General features: G+C 35.9%; 1 protein-coding gene and 1 long non-coding RNA gene across 3 annotated transcripts in view; one reads left to right on the plus strand and one right to left on the minus strand.

Moving 5' to 3' along the window:
• TENM3 (teneurin transmembrane protein 3) overlaps window positions 1-25,592 on the minus strand; it is a 2,512,213-nt gene that overhangs the window by 616,178 nt on the left and 1,870,443 nt on the right. The gene's annotated exons all lie outside the window — the stretch shown is intronic.
• Window positions 1-25,592, plus strand: part of LOC112932849 (uncharacterized) — a 76,181-nt gene that overhangs the window by 13,220 nt on the left and 37,369 nt on the right. The window contains exon 2 of the long non-coding RNA XR_003237570.2: window positions 10,739-10,836. This is a non-coding gene — a long non-coding RNA (uncharacterized lncRNA). The remainder of the gene's footprint in view (window positions 1-10,738; window positions 10,837-25,592) is intronic.

The raw sequence follows: 25,592 nt of genomic DNA on the forward strand, positions 1-25,592 counted from the left end.
AATGGTAACCAAAAAAAAAAAAAAAAAAAAAAAAAAGCTGGGTAAAACATTCTTACATCAGGCAAAATAGACTTCAAACTAAAAATGGTTTTTACCCTTTTTAGGGACAAAGAAGGTCATTATATAACGTTTAACAAATGATATCAAAAAGATATAAGAATTGTGAATATTTATGTGCCCACCCTTGGAGGACAGGGTCAGAAGGTACAAACTTATAAGATAAGTAAGTACTAGGGATGGAATGTGCAACATGATGACTATAGCTAACACTGCTATGGGATATATAGGAAAGTTAAGAGAGTAATTCCTAAGAGTTCTCAATGTGAGGGGGGAAAAAGTCTTTTTTTCTTTTCAAAAATTTCTATTGTATCTATATGAGAAGACAAATATTGGGTAAACTCCTTGTGATAATCATTTCATAATATATGCAAATCAAATCAAACCGTGCCGTATACCTTAAAGTCACACAGTAGTATACGTCAGTTATTTCTCAATGAAACTGGGGTAAAAAAATTAAGAGCTTCATTTGGAAGCTATGCATTTAAAGGTTAGCATCCCACACTATTTCTAAGATAGTTTTCAGAAGTATTGCTCACATTAAAAGCCTTTAAGTTTTAATGCATATCGTTATTTCTACTCTGCCAACACCACTTCCTTCTCTGAAGGATGTGACTTTTAACGAAGTGCTATTAATATATGAAGGACGTGATGTTGTTTTCCCTTACATTACAAATTTAAAGTCCTTATTACAGATAGTGGGGAAAACATTTAGAATAAATCTTTTTATGTTATCTTTACTATAATTATTGCTAGTCTACTTGGTCCTCTTTCTCCTCTGACTCCTCCTCATAACTCGATGTGACTGCACACGTTCAGACACTGTGCTCAGCATGCAACGTGCATTAACTCACATAATCCTCATGGCAACTTCAAAACTAGTTACTATTATTTCCCATTATTATTATTATTATTATTATTATATTTTTTGGTGACTTCCCTCCTTTGGGCCTCACAGCCCTCCCTCAGCCATGAAGGGTCGGGCTAGAACTACTTGGGAGGAAGACCCAGCCTCCCCAGTTACTGCCTGGATGTGGGTACAGGGGCCCCTCCCCTGGAGAGGAGTCCTAGGGGGCATTCTCAGCAGAGCCTTGAGACACATCCCCCACTTTGGCATAAGCTTACAGGGACTGCCCAGGGCAGGGCCCTCTGAGGCACCTCGTGGCAGGGAGCACTTCATGGTGGTGGTGGTGAGGCTCTAGGGTGGACCACGTAGCTGGGGCCGGGGATGGGGTTGATCTTGGGGTGCTGGTCTGGTCACCTCTGCCCTGTTAATTCACTACTGCTCTACCGCAGTGTCCTCCAGTGGTGTCTTACCACAGATGGAGAGGGACTGGTGGGGGACAAGAGCAGGAGGGACCTGCCTCAGAGCTCAAGAGGACCTGAGTCAGGAAAGGGGTGGATTCCAAAAGCAAAGGACTCCTTCCAACAGTATATACAAGTCTATAAAAGATGAGTAAATTGAATAGTAACCAATTTATCCAATGTAAGTGGAAGAGCCACTTATATTAGTAAGCCTGATTCCAGACCCCAAACACTTAATAATGACACATACTTCCTCTTTAACAGAAATAGAAGTAGGATCAGTTCTGCTTATAAGTCAGTTTGCCTTTTATTTTATTTCATTTCATGCCCAATGTGAGGCTTGAATTCGCAACCCTGAGATCAAGAGCCAGATGCTCCACCAACTGAGCACCCAGGTGTCCCAGTTAGTTTACCTTTTATACACCTATGTAAAATCATACGCAGAAAGAAATAGAAACTTGAGCTTGGTGTAGCCCAGGGGGCTCAGCAGTTTAGCACTGCCTTCAGCCCAGGGCATGATCCTGGAGACCTGGGATCAAGTCCCACGTCAGGCTCCCTGCATGGAGCCTGCTTGTGTCTCTGCCTCTCTCTCTCTCTCTCTCTGTGTCTCTCTCATAAATAAATAAATAAAATCTTAAAAAGAAACTTGAGCTTAATGAAAGGGAATTACCTCTTTAAAAAACTCAACATGACCCTAATGAAAATTTCAGAAAGGTGACATCTTTTTGTTGCTTGAGTTGATTTTTGAGAAAAGTTAGCTATTTTACAATGTGAAAAAATTAAACTCGACAAATCTTTAGGTCTTCTTCCATAGCAAGATTATTCATCTCTCTGTATTGTATCTGTACGTGTTGTACAGATTTAAAATAAAATTGCCCCAAATAGGACATGTCACAATTCCTCTATCTATTTCTCTAAACAAAACTACTGCAACCATCAGCACATACTTTAAAATGATGGTTTGAGGCTAAAGTTGCAAAAGATTTCAGTTCTAGAATGATACTTCTCTCTTCAGTAATCTATGCAGGATAGAGTTAAATCACTGTTTTAAGGATATAGTTTGGGATGATAAACATTTGTGACTCTGATACAATATTTCCAGGAAGGCTGTTGCTGTTCCAATGGCCTTTAATTTGCAGAAGTTAGTAATCCTCTTTAAAGGATAGGAAAGTTAACCAGAGTGAATTTTAAGCTTGCTGCTCCTTGAAATGACAAATCATTGAAAAACTGTCCATGAGAACACCTTAGGGAGTAAATGTGGATAATAATGGTTTATATGTGGTTGCAAAACAATAATGAACCTGTCTAATCAATTGTTCTGAATAGCAATAGATCACAGTGGAAAGAAAAATACACATCCTTATTGACCCCTTGTGCATTCTGTTAGTTTTCATTCTTGTGACTTTTAAATTGTTTCCTTTTATATTTAATCATGCAGTAACAGATTAACCCTAAAATTATCACCCATAGCTCTTCTTAAAGGCAGGATTTAATGTGGAGAACTGAAACTGGAGTAGAAAATAAACACATAATCTTTGCTTCTTTATGGAAATAATATCTCATGATGGGAAAGTTATCTTAAAAAGGATTTTGTAAAAGAAGAAACATAAATTGGAAAAGAAGTGAACGATGGCCTGATCTTACTTTATTAATTTTGCTTATCTTCATAATGGATACATATTATACAGATAAACATATTTTGGGGACACCTGGATGGCTCAGTGGTAGTGTCTGCCTTCAGCTCAGGTGTGTTCCTGGGTGGTCCTGGGATCAAGTTCTGCATTGGGTTCCCTGCAGGGAATCTGCTTCTCTCTCTGCCTATGTCTCTGCCTCTCTTCCTGTGTCTCTCTCATGAATAAATGCATAACAACTTTTTTAAAAAAACATATTTTGGGGATCCCTGGGTGGCTCAGCGGTTTGATGCCTGCCTTTGGCCCAGGGCGCGATCCTGGAACCCCAGGATTGAGTCCCACATCAGGCTCCTGGCATGGAGCCTGCTTCTCCCTCTGCCTGTGTCTCTGCCTCTCTCTCTCTATGTCTATCACGAATAAATAAAAAATTAAAAAAAAACATATTTTGTTGTGATCTGTAATTATCAATGCACTATTATATGACCGTACTGGGCACATAGTTTTATGCGTTATCAATATGACATATGTTCAGAGTTAAATTATAGAAAATAATTCCTCTGTCTACACTTCATTTTCTCAACCTTCACTACCTTTAGGTTTTTAATTTATGTTAACACGTTCAGGTAGTAGAGAACTAGAAGGGGTTAGACTAGTTTATGGAGATGATTATGGCCAAAAATCCACTTGATACACCAAGGATCCCTCTCATCACCAACAAACTGAACTGTTTGTCAAATAACGATTTATGTCAGCCTGGGGTTAAATTTACCACACAAGAAGTAACAGAAAGTCCTCTCTAGATCTGTTTATGTCATAAGATATTGTGAGAAAAGAATGAAATAGGAATTTTAAGTTTTAAAGGGTTATTGAGAATTTATTAATATCTTTCATTTAGTAAGTTATTATTCTTCCATTCAATTCATGTAGCAAAAACCAAAATAAAGTATTTTAGTCATAGGGTAAATATAATAATTTGTGTGAAGTCATGCTATAATCTTTCAGCTTTGTCTTAAATTTTAATACCATCCACACAGATCTAAAGTTGCGAAACAAAGCATACAGGACTGATAAACTGGTTCTCTCTTGTAATGATAAATTGTGTTGAGCCCTCCATGCTCATTCAATAACTCCTTCTTTTAATTAGTGATTAAAACGTGCCACCTGAGTGAGTTTAGTGTCTTGGACTAGGGAAGTACACTTCTCAAAAAGTGGTCTACATCGCATTTCATATGAAGCCTTAATTTATTACACTATTACTCAAACACCTGGCATGACATCTTGGTGACAGCACTGTATGGCTGAGAATTAATCAGAAGAAGAAATGTGATTTGTCTGTATGTGACTTTGATCCATTTAATCTTACTAGTATTGATCTGCCATGGGTTATCTTTTTTGATATCAAATTTTGGTGAGAATATCAGTAAAAGAATTTTTTTGTGTTTATTTAAAAAACTGTTTTGAGGTTTAGTATTTTCATTCAGTTAAGTCTTTATCTAGAAGTGCCATCATTTCTTTAATTTTGATAACTAATTTGTCCCCAAATATAAAAATCTGGATGTTGATTAAATTGTCATTTATTTTGGTAAATGCGATTTCTCAGACCTCTCTCTCTTTTTGAAGTATATTTAAGAAAAACATTTGTTTGCTTAAACTTGGAAAAATAATAGTCTAATGACAGTGGTGAACTATTCTGTTTTTTTTTCTTGAAATATTATGGCAAGATTAGAAATTTTACCATAGGACCAACAGTAGCTAGCCCAACATAAATTTGAGTATTTGGAGATATCCACAAATATTCATACATATCCATGTGTGTCTCTATCTTTGTGTAAGGATAGATAGATAGATGATAGATAGATAGATAGATAGATAGATAGATAGATAGATAGATAGATAGAATCTATATTTCTAGAACAGTTTTATAGTTAGCCTTTATTTTAAAATAAACTATGCTAGCCCAGTCTCTTGGCAGCATATAATCTCTTAAGAAAGAAGCTTTAAAAATGCTACAGTTGATAATCTTTAGTATTTTCCTAATAGATATTTGCTTGTATAAAAGAATCAGTGTAACACAGAATATTGTCAACCTGATTTCTTTGTAGATCTCAATTGTCAAAAGGTTTTTCTTCAGCAAATATAAAGTGAAACATTTATGTGGGATCCATTCACTGATTACTCTTTTCCAGTTATCTATTCCTTTATACCTACAGTTTTTAATTTCTGGATTTCTCCTAATGGATGGTATATTAACTTCTTCCCAACAGGGTGGCTCTGGAGATGTGTTTGGCGATTTCAGTTACTTTATTTTGTAATCTTTTGATCACACACAATAGTATACTTCTTACATTTTTATTTTTTTCATTCAAGAAGAATTCTGAAGTGAATTATGATTAACATTTGACAATACAGATTCCTGGTGCTCTAAAAATACTGATGTCCATGTTTGCCTTTTCTTTGTATTACACATTATAGAACATAAGTAGATTTCCACATTTGGAACATAAATGTCCTAAGCTCAAGTTATTTATGCTTAACAAAATATATCCAGTGCTTACTGCTTTGTTTCACTATTTACCTTAGCAACATTTTTTTTCACGTGGTATTTATTATGTGTATTCAAAATGACAGATAGTTATATACTTTGTGGAATGTTAGCTGTCTTTCACCTGGGAATATAGCCCTTATTCTCATGTTTGCCATATGCTTTGTTGCCACAGATCTTTCTGGGTAACCTCAAATTAAAGCATTTTCCTCCATCATGACCTGTTGCAATTTTTTTTTGTAATGTGAATAATTGTGATGACAGAGTTAATTTGTGTATGAAAATATGAGGGGAATAAGTCATTACACTTAATTCATATTAACTGTTAATTTTGTGAACTGGATAGTAAGAGCTAATGAATTTTATAATGTCAAATCAAAGCTAATTTCTTGAGTTGATCTTTTCAGTTTTTTAAAGGCTTAACATAGTGTGAGAGGTGGATTAAATGTAACAATTATTACTTGATGATAAATTTAGAAGAATAAAATAGTCAATTCAAGGCATATGTATACTTTAAATCAAGATTTCCAAAGTTCTAAGATTTACTTAAAAGATTCTTATAGATTCTACAGGATAATGTTTCATTTTGAATATAGAGAAGGAGAAAAATAAGTACATGTTGAATTGTTCTCATTAAAGAAAACTTGATATCAATAGTCAGAAAGAAACAAATAAAGGGATAAAGATGTTGGAAAAGATAAAAGTATATCAAAACGCAAATTTTACTAATGGCTCTTCCATGAATAGCAATAACTATAGTCAGTACTGAAAAATGTCTACATAGAAGAAAAAGAATAAATAGATAACAATCATTAATATAGAGAAATGAATTATCATGTAAAATAGGGCTTTTGAGAATTTTTCAACAGATTTTATTCAATGGCACTTTTGACCATGAAATGAAAAAAATAATTAAAGCATTATTAATAATACCACTTGTAATGTGGACTGATAAACTATATTATAAAACCTTACTGTAATACTAAGTAAGTCTATAATCCTTCATACTATTTATTATTGGTTTCAAGTCACTGATATATATATATATATATATATATATATATATATATATATATATATGCCTAACTTTCTGCTTAAAGCTGCCTAAACTTTCTAAAAACAACTTAATTTTTTTTCACCAAGGGCAAATATTCATTTAATAACTTATAGTTGATTTATTTATTATACATATCCTGCCTACTTTATATTCAATTTTCTTACTATTCAAATTTGGTCACAGTGAGAAATATGTTAGCAAAGGAAAAGTAAGAAAAACAAGAGTATTGCAGAGTTTTTCTTTCCATCCCAAGTTAATATCCTTCTCTGAATATTCTAGTTTGCATGCTATATAGACTATGTAATATTTAAAACAAAATTTCAAAAGCCCTGCTTTCTTGAGGACTTCGTTTTTGAAAAAAGAGTATTTCAGTAAACTTTGTCCTGCTTCTGGAGAACAGAGCTCCCTTTTAAAATGCAGCAAATAGTTTCAGCATGATCTTTTCCTTTATGTTTTATTTAAAATGTTAATGGAGTAAATCCACAATTCACATAATTTATTTTGAAACACTTTTGTTCAGAATAATGCATTGTAAGAACAGTGATATACAGGCAAGTTCCCTTAAAGAACATGCATCAATTCAGTTCCCTTTTGAAGCATATTGCAAATGCCCTCTACCAGGGCACAGCAACATTACATAAATCATCTTATATGAAAAATTAACATGACATCAAATATTTATAAATATTAATGTGTATGTTAATATAACCAAAGCTGTAACAAACAATCATAACCTTGCCAAGTTTCCTAGGACAGGCGCCGCTGATAATGATACCCATTATCTCTGGAGGAACGCACAATTATGAAAGTTATACACAGGATGCTATGTTCTTTAGCTGCTTTTAAATTTATCCATTAAATGTCTACCTTATATATAATATTAACCCTGTAGGCACACATTCTTTTTTTTTTTTTTTTTTTTTAGGCACACATTCTTAAGAAACTGAAAGGCAGCTCATGTGGGTAACTATTTTTGAAATCATTTTTATTTAATAGTGTACATGGAAAGTCCCTGATTTTTCATATGATTTTATGTGTAATTGCAGTATATGGTCTCCTACAAATAAATCCACTTGCACTGATTTTGTTAACATGCATTTATTACCACGTATGCATTTAAATGTATGTACGCGGTGCCTTGTTTAAGAAAGGTACCCTTTGTAAATATGGATGGGTGATTTGTGGCTCTGAAATGTAGTACCTCTAGCTCTACTCTACCCAGGAAAGCTCTCTTTAGAAGTGTTCTTATGGAGAATGTGGTGAGAGGGATTCATTCTTGACACTGAGGGGTGTCAAGTCTATAGATAGAGTTTTTGATCAGACCCTGTGGGTCATGGGAATGGGCAGCCAGGCAAAGTTTTGTTTGGGATTCTTCTTCCAGATTCCACTCTAAGTAGGTATGGTTAATTAAGCTCATAAGCATTAAAACAATGTGATTTCAGATGAAAGAAAAAATAACGCCATTTATGTATGTGCAGGCTCAGCCAACAGATTTTCATGGGCAAAGCAAGAAGATAACTTTATTTTAGGGCGAATATACTTTTGTGTCAAAAATGTTTTGCTTCCCTGAAAGAGAGCTCAGTGAGAAGCCTCCTGAATCTACCTGGCTGAACCTGCACCCAAGCCAGGATGTTCTTCATTTTAAAACACCTGCCTTCTAATTCCAGTCTGATTCCTTGATATTACCAATAGATTTTTTTTTTTTTTTTTTTGCATGGTATTGGACCCTAGAGAGAATCTGCTTGATGTCACTTATGGTGGGGATGAGTTTAGCCGGGAGTGTGCTGGAGAAGTGTGGAACTGTATTTTCATTTTAAACCTTTTTGTTTGGCTCCTGGGTCTGGGGTTCGGTTTAAGGCATTTTTGCTCAGGATAAGAAAGCTGACTCAACCTATTTTACTTTCTGAAAAGCTAACTATGGAATGAGGAATGTCTCAAGTGGTCAAAAATATCACTCAAAATTATCTTACAATTAAAGATGTATTTTGTTGCAAATCTTTAAAAATATAATTGATTTTAGATGGTATGTTAAGCCTAATACACATTCAGTACTAGTTATGTTAACTAAATAAGAAATCAATATTTAATAGGTATCATTCTTAAGTGGGTCAGAATTTTTAATGGGATGCAAAGAAAAAGGGTCAATTTGCAGAGTAGACCTTACTTTGTCACTTAGTAATTAAACATTTCTTTAGACATAGTCTTTCAAATCCCCCCAAATATTATCATATTTTGCTCTCAGCAATTTTATCCTTTCATCAACATTATCAAATCACTTCTTTTTTTGGCCATTATTCTAAAAATGCAGTTATTTCTTCCACCTTAAAAAAAAATCGAAACAACAACAACAAAAAGTCCCATCTTGATTCCCCTGCTAGCTGCTGCCTCTTTTTAATTAAATTTAATTAATTAATTAATTAATTAATTAATGCTCTCTCCATAGGAAAAAAAAAACCTTACAGGATTGCCTACACTTGATGTCTTCAAATGATCTCCTGTCTTCATTAAATGCAATCAAATTTTAATTCTCGCCTTTTCAAGAAACCAGTCTAGTCAAGATGACCAAAGATCTGTATGTTGCTAAATCCCAAGGTCAATTCTCAGTCTTCATTGTATTCTGCCTACAGCATTACAACACAGTTTACCACTTTCCTCTCCTTGACAAATTTTCCTCTTTCAGGACACCATATTCTCATGATTTTTTTCCTACTTCTCCGGCCACTCCACTTCAGGCTCCCTCACTTATTCTTATTCTTAATCTTGGAGTATCCCAGGGCCCAGTCCTTCTTCCTCTTTCTTTATCTTTCTAGACTCATATCCTTGGTGAACTCTCCAGTCTCAAGGGTTTAGTAGTATTAATATGCTGACATATCCCATATTGATATTTCCAGTTCAGATTTCTCTCTTTTTTTTTCTCTCTCTCCCCTTCCCTCCCCGGCCTCCTTGAATTCGGATTCATATATGCAATTATCTACTCAGCATTTTTACTTGGTTGCCTAAATAGGTAATTTCAAATAAATATGGGCAAAACAGAACTCCTGAACTATAAAATCTACTCCTGCGGTCTTTCCCAGCTCAGCCAATGGCAATCCAATACTTTCAACTACTCTAGCCAAAACCTTTGGTAGTCCTCTCTCTCTCTCTCTTTCTCTCTCCTCCTTCTCTTCCTCTCCTTGCTCTTTGTCTTCTAACTTATAAGGAAATGATCTGTAGCTGTACGTTAAAAATAAGTACAGGTTTTGACCTATTCTAAACTTCCACTGTTATGCTGAGCCACAATAATCTTTTGCCTCTTATTATAATAGCCTCCTAACTATTCTTTGTATCTATATTTGCCCCTTACTGTCAATCCTTAACCCAGCAACCAGAGTGAATCTTTTAAAATAGAAGTCAGATAATATGTCTTTGCTCAGAATCCTGTGGGTACTTCTACATGTTACTCAGGACAAAAGCTATAGTCCCCATCATGACTTTTGAGGGCCTGTATGATCTGAAACTCTGTTGTCTCTTTGATCTCAATTTCTAGAACATTCCTTTTATTTTCCCCATTCCACTGGGCACATCCTAATCTTGCTGTTCCTGAAATACACTAGGCATGCTTGGCACCCTTCACTTGGTCAGAATCCATTTGACCGACATTTTCACTTCTTTTATCACTTCCTCAAAGTCTTTATCCAAATTTCTTTTTTTCAATTAGGCTTCATTTGACTGCCTTATTTATTTATTTATTTATTTATTTTTAAAAGATTTTATTTATTTATTTGAGAGAGAGAGAGAGAGAGAAGGCACAGACACAGGCAGAGGGAGAAGCAGGCTCCGTGCAGGGAGCCCGATGTGGGACTCGATCCCAGGTCTCCAGGATCAGGCCCTGGACCCAAGGCGGCTTAAACCGCTGAGCCACCCAGGCTGCCCATGACTGCCCTATTTAAAATTGCAAATCAGTCTTCCCTTAACCACTGGTACTTTTGACCTCACTTACTTTGCTATAGTGTATATATTCTTTTCACCACTCTTTATTATTTTATAACATTCCAGATAATCTACCTATTTATTTTATATATATACACATATATACTATACACCCATTTGTATTTATTTATTTATTTGTTTGTTTATTTGTTTGTTTGTTTATTTATTTATTTTTAGGTCACCTCCACAAGAATATAAGGACCATGAGGATAAAGATCTTTGTTATCTTCAAAGGAATATCCTAAACATCCAGAATGGAGACTGGCACAAAGCAGGTAATGCAATACATAGGTGTTGAATGAATCAGTTACTATTGTAGGATCTATAGATTCAACACAATCCCAATCAAAATCTCAGCAAGTGATTTGTGGATATTGACAAACTGATCCTAAAGTTTATGTGGAAAGGCAAAAGACTCAGAATAATCAACACAATATTGAAGGAGAAGAAACACCCTTGGAGGCCTGACCCTATCCAACTTTAAGATTTACTATAAAGAGATGGTAATCAAGACAGGGTGGTATCAAAATGGAGAAATAGATCAATGAGAATAGAATACAAGGCTGAGAAATCCACATAAATATAGTTATCTGGTCTTCAACAAAGGAGCGAAGGCACTAAAATAGAGCAAAGAGTTTTTTTTTCACTTGGTGCTGGGACAACTAAACATCCACATATAAAAAGATGAATCTAGAAAAAGTCTTATACCTTTCACAAAAAGTTACTCAAAATGGCTATAGACCAATGTGTAAAACACAGAACTACAGAAGTCCTAAAATATGACAGCAGAAAACCAAATGACCTTGCCCATAAAAGTAATGACTTTTTAGATACAACATCAAAACATGGTCCATGAATAAAATAATTAATAAGCCAAACTTCATTAAATGGAAAAAACAAAACAAAACTTGTGCTCCGTGAAACACAACATCAAGTAAATGAGGAGTCTAGTCACAGACTGGGAGACAATATTTGCAGAAGACAAATCTGATAAAGGACTGTTATCCAGAACATATGAAGAACTGTTAAAACTCAACAAAGAGAGAATGAATAACCAAATTAAACACTGGGCAAAAAACCTGAATAGACACCTCACCAAAGAAGATGCACTGAGGGCAAGTAAACATATGAAAATATATTCCACATCATATGTCATTAGAGAATTTTAGGGGCATCCAGCGGGCTCAGTTGGTTAAGTGACCAACTCTTGATTTAGGCTCAGGTCATGACCTTGGGTCCTGAGATCAAGCCCCATTTGGGGTTTTGTCTTAGCAAGGGAGGCTGTTCCTCTCCCTCGCCCTCAGCTCCTCTTCCCCCGCCCCTTGGCCACCTTGCTCACTCTCTCTCAAATAAATGAATAAATCTTTTTTAAAAAGGAGAAAAAAATTACAAATGGAAAACAACAGTGATATACCACTATGTATCCATGAGAATGGCCAAAACCTAAAACACTGACAATAGCAAATGCTGGTGAGGATGTAGAACAACATAACTCTCATTTATTCTGCTTCTCATCATGATTAATTTTACTTAATGAAAATATATTTTATGCATCAGTTATATGCTCTATGTATGTACACTTATATACAGATATATGTTTCTTACTGAGAGTCACTTACCTTTTATGCATATATCATATAAACAATCTTTAGTGTCACCTTACTGCAATTTCTCCCTTGTCATTCCCACCCCAAGTTTACACTGAATTTCATGTATAGAATTTAATGGTACAGCAATTTGGATTATGGTTAGGGGAAAAAAAAGGAAAGAGAAGGGGCAAGAAGAGAGAAGGAATTGTTTTGACTGGTTCAAAAATTCCCAGGCTAAATTCCATGCATTTCACTCACAAGAACTTTTAAATTTCTTTCTTAGCAACTGCTTTCACTTTGTATCTTTCTAATAACTTTAGTTACATGGGTTTGAAAGGTGTCATGATTTAGGTACAGAAAATTAGAGAGTCTACCTCTAGGCACTAAAAAGAACAAAGATATATATATATATATATATATATATATATTTAATATATAGATATATTAATATAGATATATATGAAAAGGAGACAGTTCTTCCAAAAAACTGGTTGCCTGACTTTAGTTAATATAAAGGGCAACTATCTGGACATTCTTCAGTATCTTCTAAGAGTGTCATTGTGTGATATTTGTAATGATGGCCCTGCATTCCTAGGAAAAGGTTACATTATGTATATAGCTCAGCATATTCTGGTTAAGAAATTTGGAAACAGTTCATTTAAAGAAAGCCCCATCAATATGGTTAATCACCTCATGATGTCTTCAGAGAGCAAACATTTAACTTTTACTCTCCTTTTCCTTCATCCTCTCTCCTCTTCTTTCTCTCTCTCTCTCTCTCTCTCTCTCACACACACACACACACACATACACACACACACACTTTATTTTATTTATATTCCTTACTTAGTGTTTCTCTTGTCTCAGACTAACTTTGCCAGCATGGTGGCTTATATTTTAAGAAAATACAAAATTTAGTAAGATTTTTACTTCCTTGAAAGTAATCTAACATTTCTATTTATATATTAAAAGATGCCTTGGTATATATTCACTATTCATTTAAGTCCAGTCAACTCTCAATTACCTCTAGTAATAGAGAGTAAGGACAGAATGAATGGATGGAGTCTATTCCTAGTCCCAAAACACAGCTTTCAATCTTTTCTCTGAGTTCCTTACAAGACAGCAATACTACCTTCCTTTCCCCTTCTTTGTAGACTCATTTCGATTGTAGAATGACCTTAAGAAAAACAACCCAAGAGAAAAAAAGAAGCAAATTACAAGATGATCTTAAATCTTCTCCTAAAATGAAGATAACAAATGAAATCTCTAATGATTTATCAAAGAAAACAAACTGGGATGATTTTTCAAATAATGTCTCTGGAAGTATGGGTCACGTCTATATAAAAGTTGATTGCTCTTTATTAAACGGTGCCAATTATTTTGCAAATCATAAAATCATCCTAAAAGCCAGCTTCTTAGAAGATAAGCATAAATGTGCCTTAACCTTGAGAATAGCAGTTAAATTTTAAAATGTGAATATCATTATACATTTTATGATCTGCAGATGAAGAAGACAAGCAAGTCTTTATTTAATAACATTGTTAAATAGAATTAACAAAGTCTTACAAACATGTTATCCAGACTGTCAGTACTAGAACAGGCTTCTTAGCCTTTCTTTAACTAGCAATAATATTGGCCTTTTTACTAAGTGTGAACAGCATTTATCCAACGAGGAATCGCTATCGAGCTGAAACTCCAAGGTCTTTACAGCTAATCCTAAAGAACATCACTCAGTGGAGATTCTGGGATGATGATTAGCATAAAGGCAAAACTGAAATGATTGTATAAAACAAATGTGCTCAAACTTGTATACAGTTTCCTGTATTTGATGATTACTGGACACTGAAGAAAATGGGAACCAGAACTAGCTTTTCCCTACCTTGAAAATGTTCATTAAATAAGGAGTAAAATAAAATCCTCTCAGACACATAGATAAGTAGCTATAATTTAACACCTATTGTGCTGTGGGATGTCAATAGTCATTGATTACTTTCTTTGTGAAGACCCAATGAAATCCTATAAACTAGCGTTAACTTTGATGCTACAAAGGGTCAGAATATTTTAAAACACTGTTAGTGATGCTGACTTTTTAAAAAAATTCATCTGATGAACCTAGTCAGATGAGTACTAGGTACAAAAATCTGTGTTCCCCATCAGCTGATGAATTTGGGAAAGAGGGGCAAGTCTGTCAACATGCTTTAATAAACTGCTCCCAAAGAGAGGGCAAGGCAGCTCACCTGGGTAGGGAATTCAAACTCTATCTGTGGTCATTTCAATAGAAACCCAAATACTTAAAAGAAAGAAGAAAAATGTATTAATTTTATTGATGTAAAGAAAGAAGAAAGAAAAGGAGGTAAGGCATTGTGTATCATGGATAGAATTTTTCTAGCTTTATAGACAGAACTTTTATTTTATTTATTTTTTAAATATTTTATTGAAATTGAGTTTGCCAACATACAGTATAACACCCAGGGCTCATCTTATCAAGTGTCCTCCTTAGCGCCTGTCACCCAGTTACCCCATACTCCCATCCTCCTCCTCTTCTGCAACCCTTTGTTTGTTTCCCAGAGTTGGGAGTCTCTCATGGTTTTAGACAGAACTTTTAAAACTGAGAAACTATATTATTTGTGACCCAGCCTGGGCTTTATGCGGTCTGGGAGACAAGGTGAATTTAACGTTAAATCTAGTAACCAGATTGTTAACTGGTCTTTCCTCTGTTACTATACCTTCTTGAGGCTGTCTGTTACAGCCAAATGAACTGGATCTTCTGACCTATACTGAGTTACGCCAAGACTTCTTTCATCAAGAACTCTTCCAAACTCATTTTAATAAGGCCAATACTATATTGGTACCAAAGCCAGATAAGGACACTATAAGTAAAGAAAACTACAGGTCTTAATGAATATAAATGCAAAAATTCCCAACAAAGTGCTACCAAATTCAATAACACATTAAAAGGACCACACATTATGATCAAATACCTGAGATGCCTGGATGGTTCAACACTCACCAATCAATAAATGTGATATGTCACATTAACAGGATGAAAGATTAACATTATATGAACATCTCAATAGATGCAGAGAAACATTTGAAAAAATTCAATATTATTTCATGATAAAAACCCTCAACAAATTGGGTATAGAAGAACATACCTCAATGTAACAAAAGCTTTATTGACAAGCCCACAGCTAACGTCATACTCAACAATCCCCTAAGATCAGGCACAAAACAAGGATGTCCCCTCTTACCATTCCTATACACCACAGTACTGGAAGTTGCAGCCAGAGAAATCAGTCAATAAAAAGAAATAAAAAGCATCTACATTGGAAAGGAAAAAATAAAATAATCTCTAATTGCAGATGACCTGATTTTATCCATAGAAAACCCTAAAGACTGCCAAAAAAGTGTTAGGATTCATAAGCTAATTCAATAAAGTTTTGGGATACAAAATCAATGTACAAATATTAGTTGTATTTCTATATATTAAAACATGCTATCTGAAAAAATTACATTCACAATAGCATCAAAAACAATAAAATGCTTGTGAATAAGTTTAACCAAGGAGATAAAATTTTGTACACTAAAAATGATAAGACATTTATGAAAGAAATTGAAGAAGATGCAAATAAATGGAAATATATCCCATGTTCATGGGGTGGAAGCCTTAATACTGTTAAAATGTCCATACTATCCAAAGACATCTATAGATTCAAAGTAAGCCCTATCAAAATTCTAATGGCGATTTTTATAGAAATAAAAAAAATCCTAAAATTTATATGGAACCACAAAAGACCCCAGATAGCCAAAGCAATCTTGAAAAGGAAAAGCAAAGCTAAAAGCATCACACTTCCTGATTTTAAACTATACTGCAAAACTACAGTGAACAAAACAGTATAGTACTGGCATAAAATAAACCAATGAAACAGGATCAGGAACTCAGAAATAAACCCACATGTATATGTATATAATCGACAAGAAAGCCAAGATTACTCAATGGGGAAAAGATAGTTCTTCATAAATGGTACTGTAAGGCTGGAAATCCACATGTAGAAGAATGAAGCTAGACCCCTACTTTACATCATTCACAAAAATTAACTCCAAATGCATTAAAGACTTAAATGTAAGACCTGAAACCATAAAACTCTGGAGGAAAACAAAACAAAAAAAAAGTAGGGAAAAAGACCCCTGACATAGGTATTGGCAATGATATTTAGATATGATACCAGAAGCACAAGTAACAAAAGCAAAAATAAGTAAGTGGAATTATGTCAAATTACAAACTTATCGACAGCTCAAGAAATAATCAACAAAATTAAAAAAGTAACCTACAGAATAGGAGAGGATATTTGCAAATCACGTATCTGACAAAGGATTAATATCCAAAATACATAAAGAACTCATAGAAAAAAGAGAAAAAAAAAAAACAAAACTAAAATAAAATGATTGAAAAATGGGCAAATGATCTGAATAGATATTTTTCTATCTCTATTGGCCATCAGATACATGATAAGATGCTCAACATCACTAAATGTCAGGAAAATGCAAATCAAAACCACAATGAGGTCCTACCTTACACTGGTTAGAATAGCTATTATGAAAAAACAACAAATATCAAGTGCTGACGAGTATGTGGAGAAAGGGGAACCTTCTTCCATCATTGTTGGGAGGGGAGATCATGTGGTGAAGGCTGCTATGGAAGACAGTATGGAGGAGCTTCAAAATTTTTCGATAAAACTACTGTATGATCCAGCAATTCCACTTCTGGGTATTTATCTGAAGGAAATGAAAACATACTCCAAAGGACATCTGCATCCTTATGTTCATTGCATTACTTATAGTAGCCAAGTTATGGAAAGAATCTGTGTCTGTCAATGGATGAATATGTAAAGAAACTACAGTGTATATATATACAAATATGAATATTATTTAGCCATAGAAAAGAAGGAAATACAAATACTGTATGATCTCATTTATATGTGAAATCTTTTTTTTTTTTAATTTTTATTTATTTATTTATGATAGTCACACAGAGAGAGAGAGGCAGAGACACAGGCGGAGGGAGAAGCAGGCTCCACGCACCGGAAGCCCGATGTGGGATTCGATCCCGGGTCTCCAGGATCGCGCCCCGGGCCAAAGGCAAGCGCCAAACCGCTGCGCCACCCAGGGATCCCTATATGTGAAATCTTAAAAAAAGACTGAACTCAGAAACAGAGAGTGGATTGGTGGTTGCGGGGGGCAGGGGGTTGGGAGGAAATGAATGATGATGATCTAAGGACACAAACTTCTAGTTACAAGATGCATAACTTCTGGGGATGTAATGTATATCATGGTAATTATAGCTAACAATATTATATGCTTGAAAGTTGCTTAAAAATTAATTTGAAAAGTTCTCACTACAAAAAACCCAACAACTACTGTTATATGAGGTGATGGATGTGTTAACTAATATTATTGTGGTAATCATTTTGCTATATATATGTAGATCAAAACATTCTATACACCTTAAAATTATACCATGTTACACATCAATAGTATCTCAGTAAAGTTGCAAACAAACAAAATACTTTCTTTTTTTTTTTTTTAAGGTTTTATTTATTCATGAGAGATACACAGTGAGAGGCAGAGACACAGGCAGAGGGAGAAGCAGGCTCCCCGCAGGGAACCCGATGTGGGACTCAATCCCCGGGACCCCAGGATCACGCAGTGAGCCAAAGGCAGATGCTCAACCACTGAGCCACCCAGGCGTCCCAACAAAATACTTTCTATTAAGAAAAGAAAACAAATCCCCTGCAGCTTCCTCCTTGAAATGGGGAAACTGGCTTTAGGAGATGGTAGTGGAATTCCAAAGGTATGTTAAGAAAAAGCTCTTTTGTCATGTATCCATAGAAGCCTAGCTATTTGGAAGTCAACATTTGTCTCAAAATTTATTATCTTTCTATTACACATGCGTCCGTAAACACCTTCTCTCTGTTCTTGAATATGAACATCCTTAATCAGTTGAGAAGATGCCATTTAAAAAGGTGTTCAGCATTTGGTTTTCAAGAATCTGGCCATTCTAGACAAAAAGGCACCAGAGGAGTTCTTATGATTTATCATGTCTATGATCCATGAATTAAAAGGCCTTGGTGAGTGAGACCATTATGGTTTATTGCTTCTGGGAGCCGAGTACTACAGTGTGTGAAGAGAAGCTGGCACTAGTGCCTGAATAATAAAAGTCCCTAAATACTGATTTACCTGTCAGACTAAATTGGCTCTGAAGGAAAGCTAATTAAAAAAAGAAAAAAAGAAAACTTGTAAATATAGAGTTAGAGTCCTTTTATTCCAAAAATTTCAGTGGAGATCTATATAATTTTCTTATGAAACTATGAGGAAAATTGTACATAGCCATTTGTATTCCATTATTGGTTGACATACTTTAGATTACAAGAAATTGAGAATGCCTACAAAAACTACCCGGAAGCTTTCCATATGCTAACAATATCACTTTCGCTTCTTGGCTGTTTAAAGGGCCCAGAAATTATATGTTTTCACAAAAATCATAGTCCAAGAGTTGTGTACTCCAAATAAGTTATAATGGTCTTAGAGTTGCTGTAGGTTGGATCATCTGTTTGGTCCTTGGATTCAACCCTGTAACTTCAGGCAGGCCTAGCTCTAAATTATGCCAAATTGCTAGTGCCTGTTCAGTCTTTCCACATCTTCAGTGAATTCCCCTATTTTAGTTTGAAAGCACATCAGGCGTCATACTAACATCATATAGGGGAAGATTTTTCTTACTACTGTTAATCCCTCTGCCAAAATTGAAAACTCCATTTCGTAATTCTGGGTTAGGCTTCCTAGATCCTAGAAGAGCTGCTCAAATGATCTGTCTTCTTGAACAGATATCAGCAAACATTTTCTATAAAGGGCCAGATAGTAAATAGTTTTAGTCTTTGCAGGCCATAGGATCTCTTTAAGAACTATTCAATTCTGCTATAGTAGCATGAGAACCATCCTAGATAACACACAAACGAGGGGACATGGCTGTATTCCAACGAACTTATACTCATGGTCACCAAAATTTGAATTTCACATTATTTTTACATGCCACAAAATATTATTATTTTTACCTCTACCATTTGAAAAAATGTAAAACCTATTCTTATCTCAGGAACTGTACAAAAAAACAGGTGGCAGACTGGATTTTGCCTACAGGTCATAGTTTGCCAATCCTATTCTTGAAGATGCAATTACAACAAGTTCCAAGCCTCATCTACGCATGTGATTTGAGGGGAAAGGGTTATTAATCTTAATTCACCTTCCTTTGTAAATCATCAACACATTGTTCAGGGCACTTTCTGTAACAAGATCTTGAGGACAAAGGGGAAAGTGAAAATCCCACCTCAATATGGTGTCCTGACTTCCATCACATAACCAAGGCATCTGAGAGGTGTTGATGTGGCCTGTTCTAGGCTACAGTACTGTAGACACACTGCAGAAGCGATGGTTCATCTCTTTTCACCTGGTCTTTATGCTGAAATGTATTGATTTTCTTATCAGTTCTTTCCCCCAAAATTCTAATTAATTATAGTTGCTTTTGTAGTGTATGAGGTTAACTTTAATATTTTTTTCCTGTTGTGTGAAAGATGTATCAGTACCTGAAACTATTTATCTACATGAGTCCAAATCTCATTGATTCTACATAAATTATAGCATAATCACTATATTTGCATCAATCTGATATGAAATACTTCCTTGTCAAAATGTTGGTATAATCATCAAAAATTCCATTTACCTAATGGGTATTTTGTAGATGTGGGGCCTAATTTTTGGCTGCATCAATTAACTACAGATTCGAAAGCTGGTGTGATTGGTATGCTAATCAAATATTAATATGAGAAAGTGAAATATTTTTTGTATTTTTGCAGGCAATAAAATACTTTAGGCATAATAAGTTGAGTTAAATATGGTCATAAATATGACCATCATTCTCTGATGATAAATTCTCTATTTCATAATGCTAATATAACAAAGTAAGATTATTCCTTAGTTAAAGTGATTACTAATGACAGTCTCTAGGTTGCTTAATAAAAAGCACAGGGGTGCCTGGGTGGCTCAGTGGTTCGGTGTCTGCCTTTGGCTGGGGTCATGATCCCGGGGTCCTGGGATTGAGTCTGCTTCTCTCTCTGCCTATGTCTCTGCCTTTCTCTGCCCCTCAAGAATAAATAAAATCTTTTTAAAAAAGCACAGAAACGGAAAGACTTTAGAGATTATATTTTGAGTCTTGCAAAGTTGTATTAATTTCCATCCTACAACTTTTTGGTCTTCTCTTTAATCCCTCCTGAATAGCCATTGGCCAATATATTTGGGGTTACTTGCTTCTATGGTCTACCCATCCCTCCCTGTATTAGACTACAAACTCTTGGAAGGGAGGGAATCTTACTCATTTCATACTCCCAGGAGTGAGCCAAAATGCTGACAATGATGAAATCCAGAATGTGTTTTTGTAGATTGAGTGATTTGTGTTATCTTGCAAGTTAACCCCTTATTTGGATGAGTCACAAGACCAGCTTATATTTCTCTATTCTACAGTTTTATAGAGGAAACAGTGATCCTGGTTCAGTTGTTTTGGCCTAAAAGTTTCCATGAAACAAAGGACAAATTCCTTGAATCTCAAGTTCCCTTATTATGAGACCATCAAACCTTCATAATATAGGTGTGTTAATTGCCACATGTGAATTTCCACAACTGTAGACATTTTATCAGTAGCTAAAAACTTCTGTAACTTCTGGTGAGCGTGTGGGTAAGAGCAAGATGTGGAAGGCAGAGGGTACTCACTGCAGCTGTGCATGTGCTGAGGCTGGAAGCTCGCCTAGCAGCTGGCAAGTCTCAAGAGACTCAAGCGATTGGAGGGGTTGATGCACACATTCAAAACCTATGTCACTTGTTTTCCTTGTACTATATATAAGGTGCTTCTCTGATTGTGATAAAGTACAGAAAATGTCAAAACAAATTTAAAGTGACTTCAATAACTTTGATTTATGCTCCTTGAAAATGCTAAGCATTTCATTGTATTGCACTTACCTATCTAAAAAATGGGTAAAGTAACAATTGAATTATTCTAAGAGCTGCACAACTATTTGGAAATAAGTCCTTTAGTCATACAGTGACTCTGACTGAACCTGTCTCTTGAAGTTAAGCATCATAAAGAGAATATCTAAGCCTACTCAGTAAATCAAGAAACTTCCTATCAGATTTTCTTCAACTCACTCAGAAAATGTCATTAACAGAAGAAAAAAAAAAAAAAAGGCAAGTGTTTGCCCTCTTTGAAAAGGCTGTGATTTTGCTGACTTCACAGATGGGCTTATATCCTTCATTGGAATAACAAGCCGTGTTACTCCAGAGGGACAGTGTTTCTATTTTTTTGTTCAATAAGGAAAGGTCCCTGCAGTAGAATGTATTTCAGATTACTACAGACTAGATGAAGAGGGTCAAAGTTTGATGTGAGCTGGGAAGTGTGGTTGGAGTCCTTGTTCCAAATGAGCACATCTTAGCTTAATCCTTGTGGCCACATTGTAGCAGAGTCCCCCATTTGTACCTTTTCCCCAGCTGACTCCCCATTTCCATCTTGGGATATCCACATGCCCTTGCTGCCCCATGACCTGGACTATGGTTCTGGTTTATATTCTTGCACACGGTAAACCAACTCTGGCAGTTTTTCCACAGCTGATACTACTACTAGCAAACTTTTACAGAGCACTTATTATGTGCCAAGCTTCAAAGGGATGCAGATCTGGATCTGATATTTGATATTTTTATTAAACAATCCTGAAAACTCTCAAAAAACTATCTTAGGTCTTGGTTCATGGGTTGGCACCACACAGAAGGAACAAAATCTGAGCAAACATCTCACCAGCCTCAGGCAAAAGGCTCAACTAAAGGAGATTTATTTTAGATGGCCAAGATGCTTTTGCCAAAGTCAAAAAAGTCTGACTCCTGAGGGAAGGTGCAAGTTACTTTTTGAGGGTGTTTTGCAAAGGAGGTGGGGGTAACTTCTTGTTGTGGAAGAAGTCTGTCCTTTGCCCTGAAGGTGATCTTTGTTTGCCTGGGGACTTTGGGCTGGCAGATAGTGACAATGTGGTATAGGTAGGAGCTGACCACACCCAGAGTGGAGGCTAGAAAGATCACCTAGGTGACTTAGGGTGAGAGTTTTGGGTCAAGAGACTAGAGACTGGGATCAATGATGCAGGGCAATCAATCCTACCTACATAATAGCACTCCAATAAAAACTTCACATACTGAGGCATGGTTGACCTTTCTTGGTTGACAATACTCAGATGTACTGTCACACATCAATCCTGGGGAGTCCTGACTCTATGAGGAGAGGACTGTAAAGGCACTGTGCTTGGTACTTCCTTGGCCTCTGCCCTATGCACGCTTATCCTACAGTAAGCCATAATTGGGTTTTTGTTACTGTTCAAGTATATAGCTTTCAGTGATTTCTCTGAGCCCTCTGGGGAGTTATCAAAAGTGACAGTGGTTTTGGGAACCCCCTCAACAGGTAATTGGTGTCGGAAATGAGGGTAGTTGTGGGTTCAGTGTTCCCTTTAAACCTCCTAGTTGATCAAAACTCTTTGCAGTGGGCCCAGACTCAACCTCCTATATTGGAAGTCCCTGGGGCGACTGTTTAAAATATAGCTTCAGTGGCTACTTAAACCTATTGCATCAGAAGGGGGGATGTTGGGAAGCTGCATCAATTAGCAAGTTTTCCAGGTGCTCTCTAAGCTGAGTACCAGTATTCTAGAGAATGAGGACCCAATCTTAGCAGAAATTAACTTGACCTACTACAACAAATATGCCAGAAAATCCTGGGAGGAAGAAATCCCAGGATCTTCACGTGTTCAGTTTCTTGGGTCATGTCAGTGTTTAGAAAATAATCCAACGTGTATAAAGAAGAACTAAAAATGATGACCCTGGGTGATCCTTTAGAAAGGCTCGAGGAAGGAGTTAATTCCTTTCTCTGTTCTCTGGCTTTTCACAGAAAAGGGTGATGGTCACTTTCTAGGTCCTAGGAAAGCACTGACTTCCAAGTATTATAGTGGAGATAGTCACTGAGCAAAAATAGAAGCAGCTGGGCCCTGCTTAAAGGGATCGTATTGAATAATAAACACCTGGTTTCACTGGGATTCCTGATTTTCCAGTCTGAAGTCATGTTTCCCACTGGGACACACTGGTTCAGGAAAGAATCTGTGTTCAAGCCAGTAGTGTGCTGCCACTGGCTCACAACCAGTTTGGTAGTTGATTGTATGTATCTTTTCCCAATCTCCTGGTCAGTGACATCACATGGTTATGTTGAGGTTGGTCACGGCAGGAGTATTTCCACCATAAAAATGGGTAAATTGTACAAATCAGGCCCCAACCCCACTGGCTATTAAATATTTACCAGCATTTCACTGGTGCAAGCCTGGGCAGGTGCCAAAGGGAGGCACTGACATTTTACCATCTTTTACATGCATTCAGTGAGAGAGCTGTGATTTACTTTCAAAAACCTGACTCTGACTCCAGAAGAATGCAGAGTGCAGTATCTGCAAACAAAAAGGACACCTGACACATTAAAGGTCGTTTGCATATCTGTGTCAATCTGAGAAAGACAGGGCTCATCTTAATTTTATGAGTGACATTACAGAAAACTTGAAAGGGGTCATCTGGATATCAAGTATTATTTGTCACTCAGTCTTCTTATAACCATTATTATAATGATACAGCCATAATCATTTAAAAAGAGCCTTAACAGTCAGGCTTTGATTTCAAAAGGGGGAGTTTTTCTGAAGTTGATTGAAGGGGATTCCTTTCTTTTGGCTTTGCTGTCAGCAGAAAAAAGGCACCAATGTAGGAATGTGATAAGTGATGGGTAGCCTTGGATGGCAGGTCTTTGAGAGTTGAGTTTTGTCTAACAGTGAAGATGTAAGTGAGCACAGGGTTGTAGGTTCACTGGTATTCCATTCTGCTTTATCTTTCATTGTAATTTATAAGTTTGAGTTAAAAAATTTCATTATCAGGGCAATTGAATTCAAAACTAATGCTGTCGGATAAATGTACAATTCTTTTTTTTTTTGCGCTTAATTATGATCTTACAGGTGAAATGAAAGACAAATTGATTTCTGCCTTTATTCTTACCAGATTTCAGTATTTAAAATATTTATCCAATGCCTCGGGCAATATTAAATGTGTGTCTCAGTTGAGTTTACAGTTTAATTCTCAAAAACGAACTCACTAGGCATATTTATATGACGAGGGACTTTTTAGGTGGTGAGCCTACTTCTTACAAATTGTGCAGACTGATATATGTATTTATAAAAATTTTACAAAGATCATCCATTGAGTCTAATTCTATGTGAGCCTCTTGTCTCCTGTGAAATGAATTTTTTTTGAAGTGTGTCACCTTTTAGACTTGTAAAAAGATCTTTCTTTTGGAAATTCTTTATTTTTGATGGAAAAAAAACCAAAAATGGTTATAATTTTTCATAAAACTAATTCACTGTAATACTGTCTCCTTAAGTTGCTACTCCTAATCTGGTTTTCTGGGGTAAAAGATAATGCTGGCTGAGAGGATAGAGAACATTTATTGAGCACTTACTGAGTGGAAGATGCTCTCCTAAGGACTTGATGTAGCTTATCTCTGTTCATCCTCCCACTAACCCTTGGAGATAAGCACAATTCTGATCGCAGTTTTCAGATAAGGGGACTGCAAGTTTAAAGAGGCTAAGAAACTGGCCAAGGTCAAACAGATTCTGAGGCAGAGGCAGGCCCAACCTACACAGTCTGATACCCAACCAAGCCTGTGCTCTTAACTCTATTCTGACTTGGTCTCACACTCCAGACAGTATGGCACCAGGGAAGATCCCAGAATTGATTCACCACATACCTGTGATTCTGAAACAATTTTAGCTCACTTTGTGGAGTTTCTGGGAAAGGACTTCCCCTGTATCATTTGCGAAAATGAGATAAAATTCCTAAAAAGATCATTATGAGTCTTGGCTACAAGGTTACTTGAGACATCCCACACACTCAAATATTAATCTATGTCTCCAAATCATTGCTACTGATTGATGGATGGATAGATCAATTGAACAAGTCTAGCAAATCAATTGCATTGTTTTCATGGGGTTTCCAATCTTGCAAGGACACCCGGAAGGATAACTCCCAATACAAGGTGGTCTGATTGCCACAGTCAAAACTGATTTCACCTCTCCAGAGCACTAACAGGCTATGACCCTTTTATTTTTAAATTTATTTACTAAATATTATTATGATTATTATGAATATTAAGTGTTATTTATGACTTTTATTTTAATGAACTGCTGGAGCCTACATGCCCTCACTAGCTGAAAGTTCAAAGTTTCCTTCTTCAGCCTAATTCCTAGAATTTTCTTAAAGTCTTGGGCACCTGCACAGCTATGTCCTGC

Source organism: Vulpes vulpes, chromosome 7, assembly GCF_048418805.1.
Source record: "Vulpes vulpes isolate BD-2025 chromosome 7, VulVul3, whole genome shotgun sequence".
In the NCBI taxonomy this organism is placed as follows: domain Eukaryota; kingdom Metazoa; phylum Chordata; class Mammalia; order Carnivora; family Canidae; genus Vulpes; species Vulpes vulpes.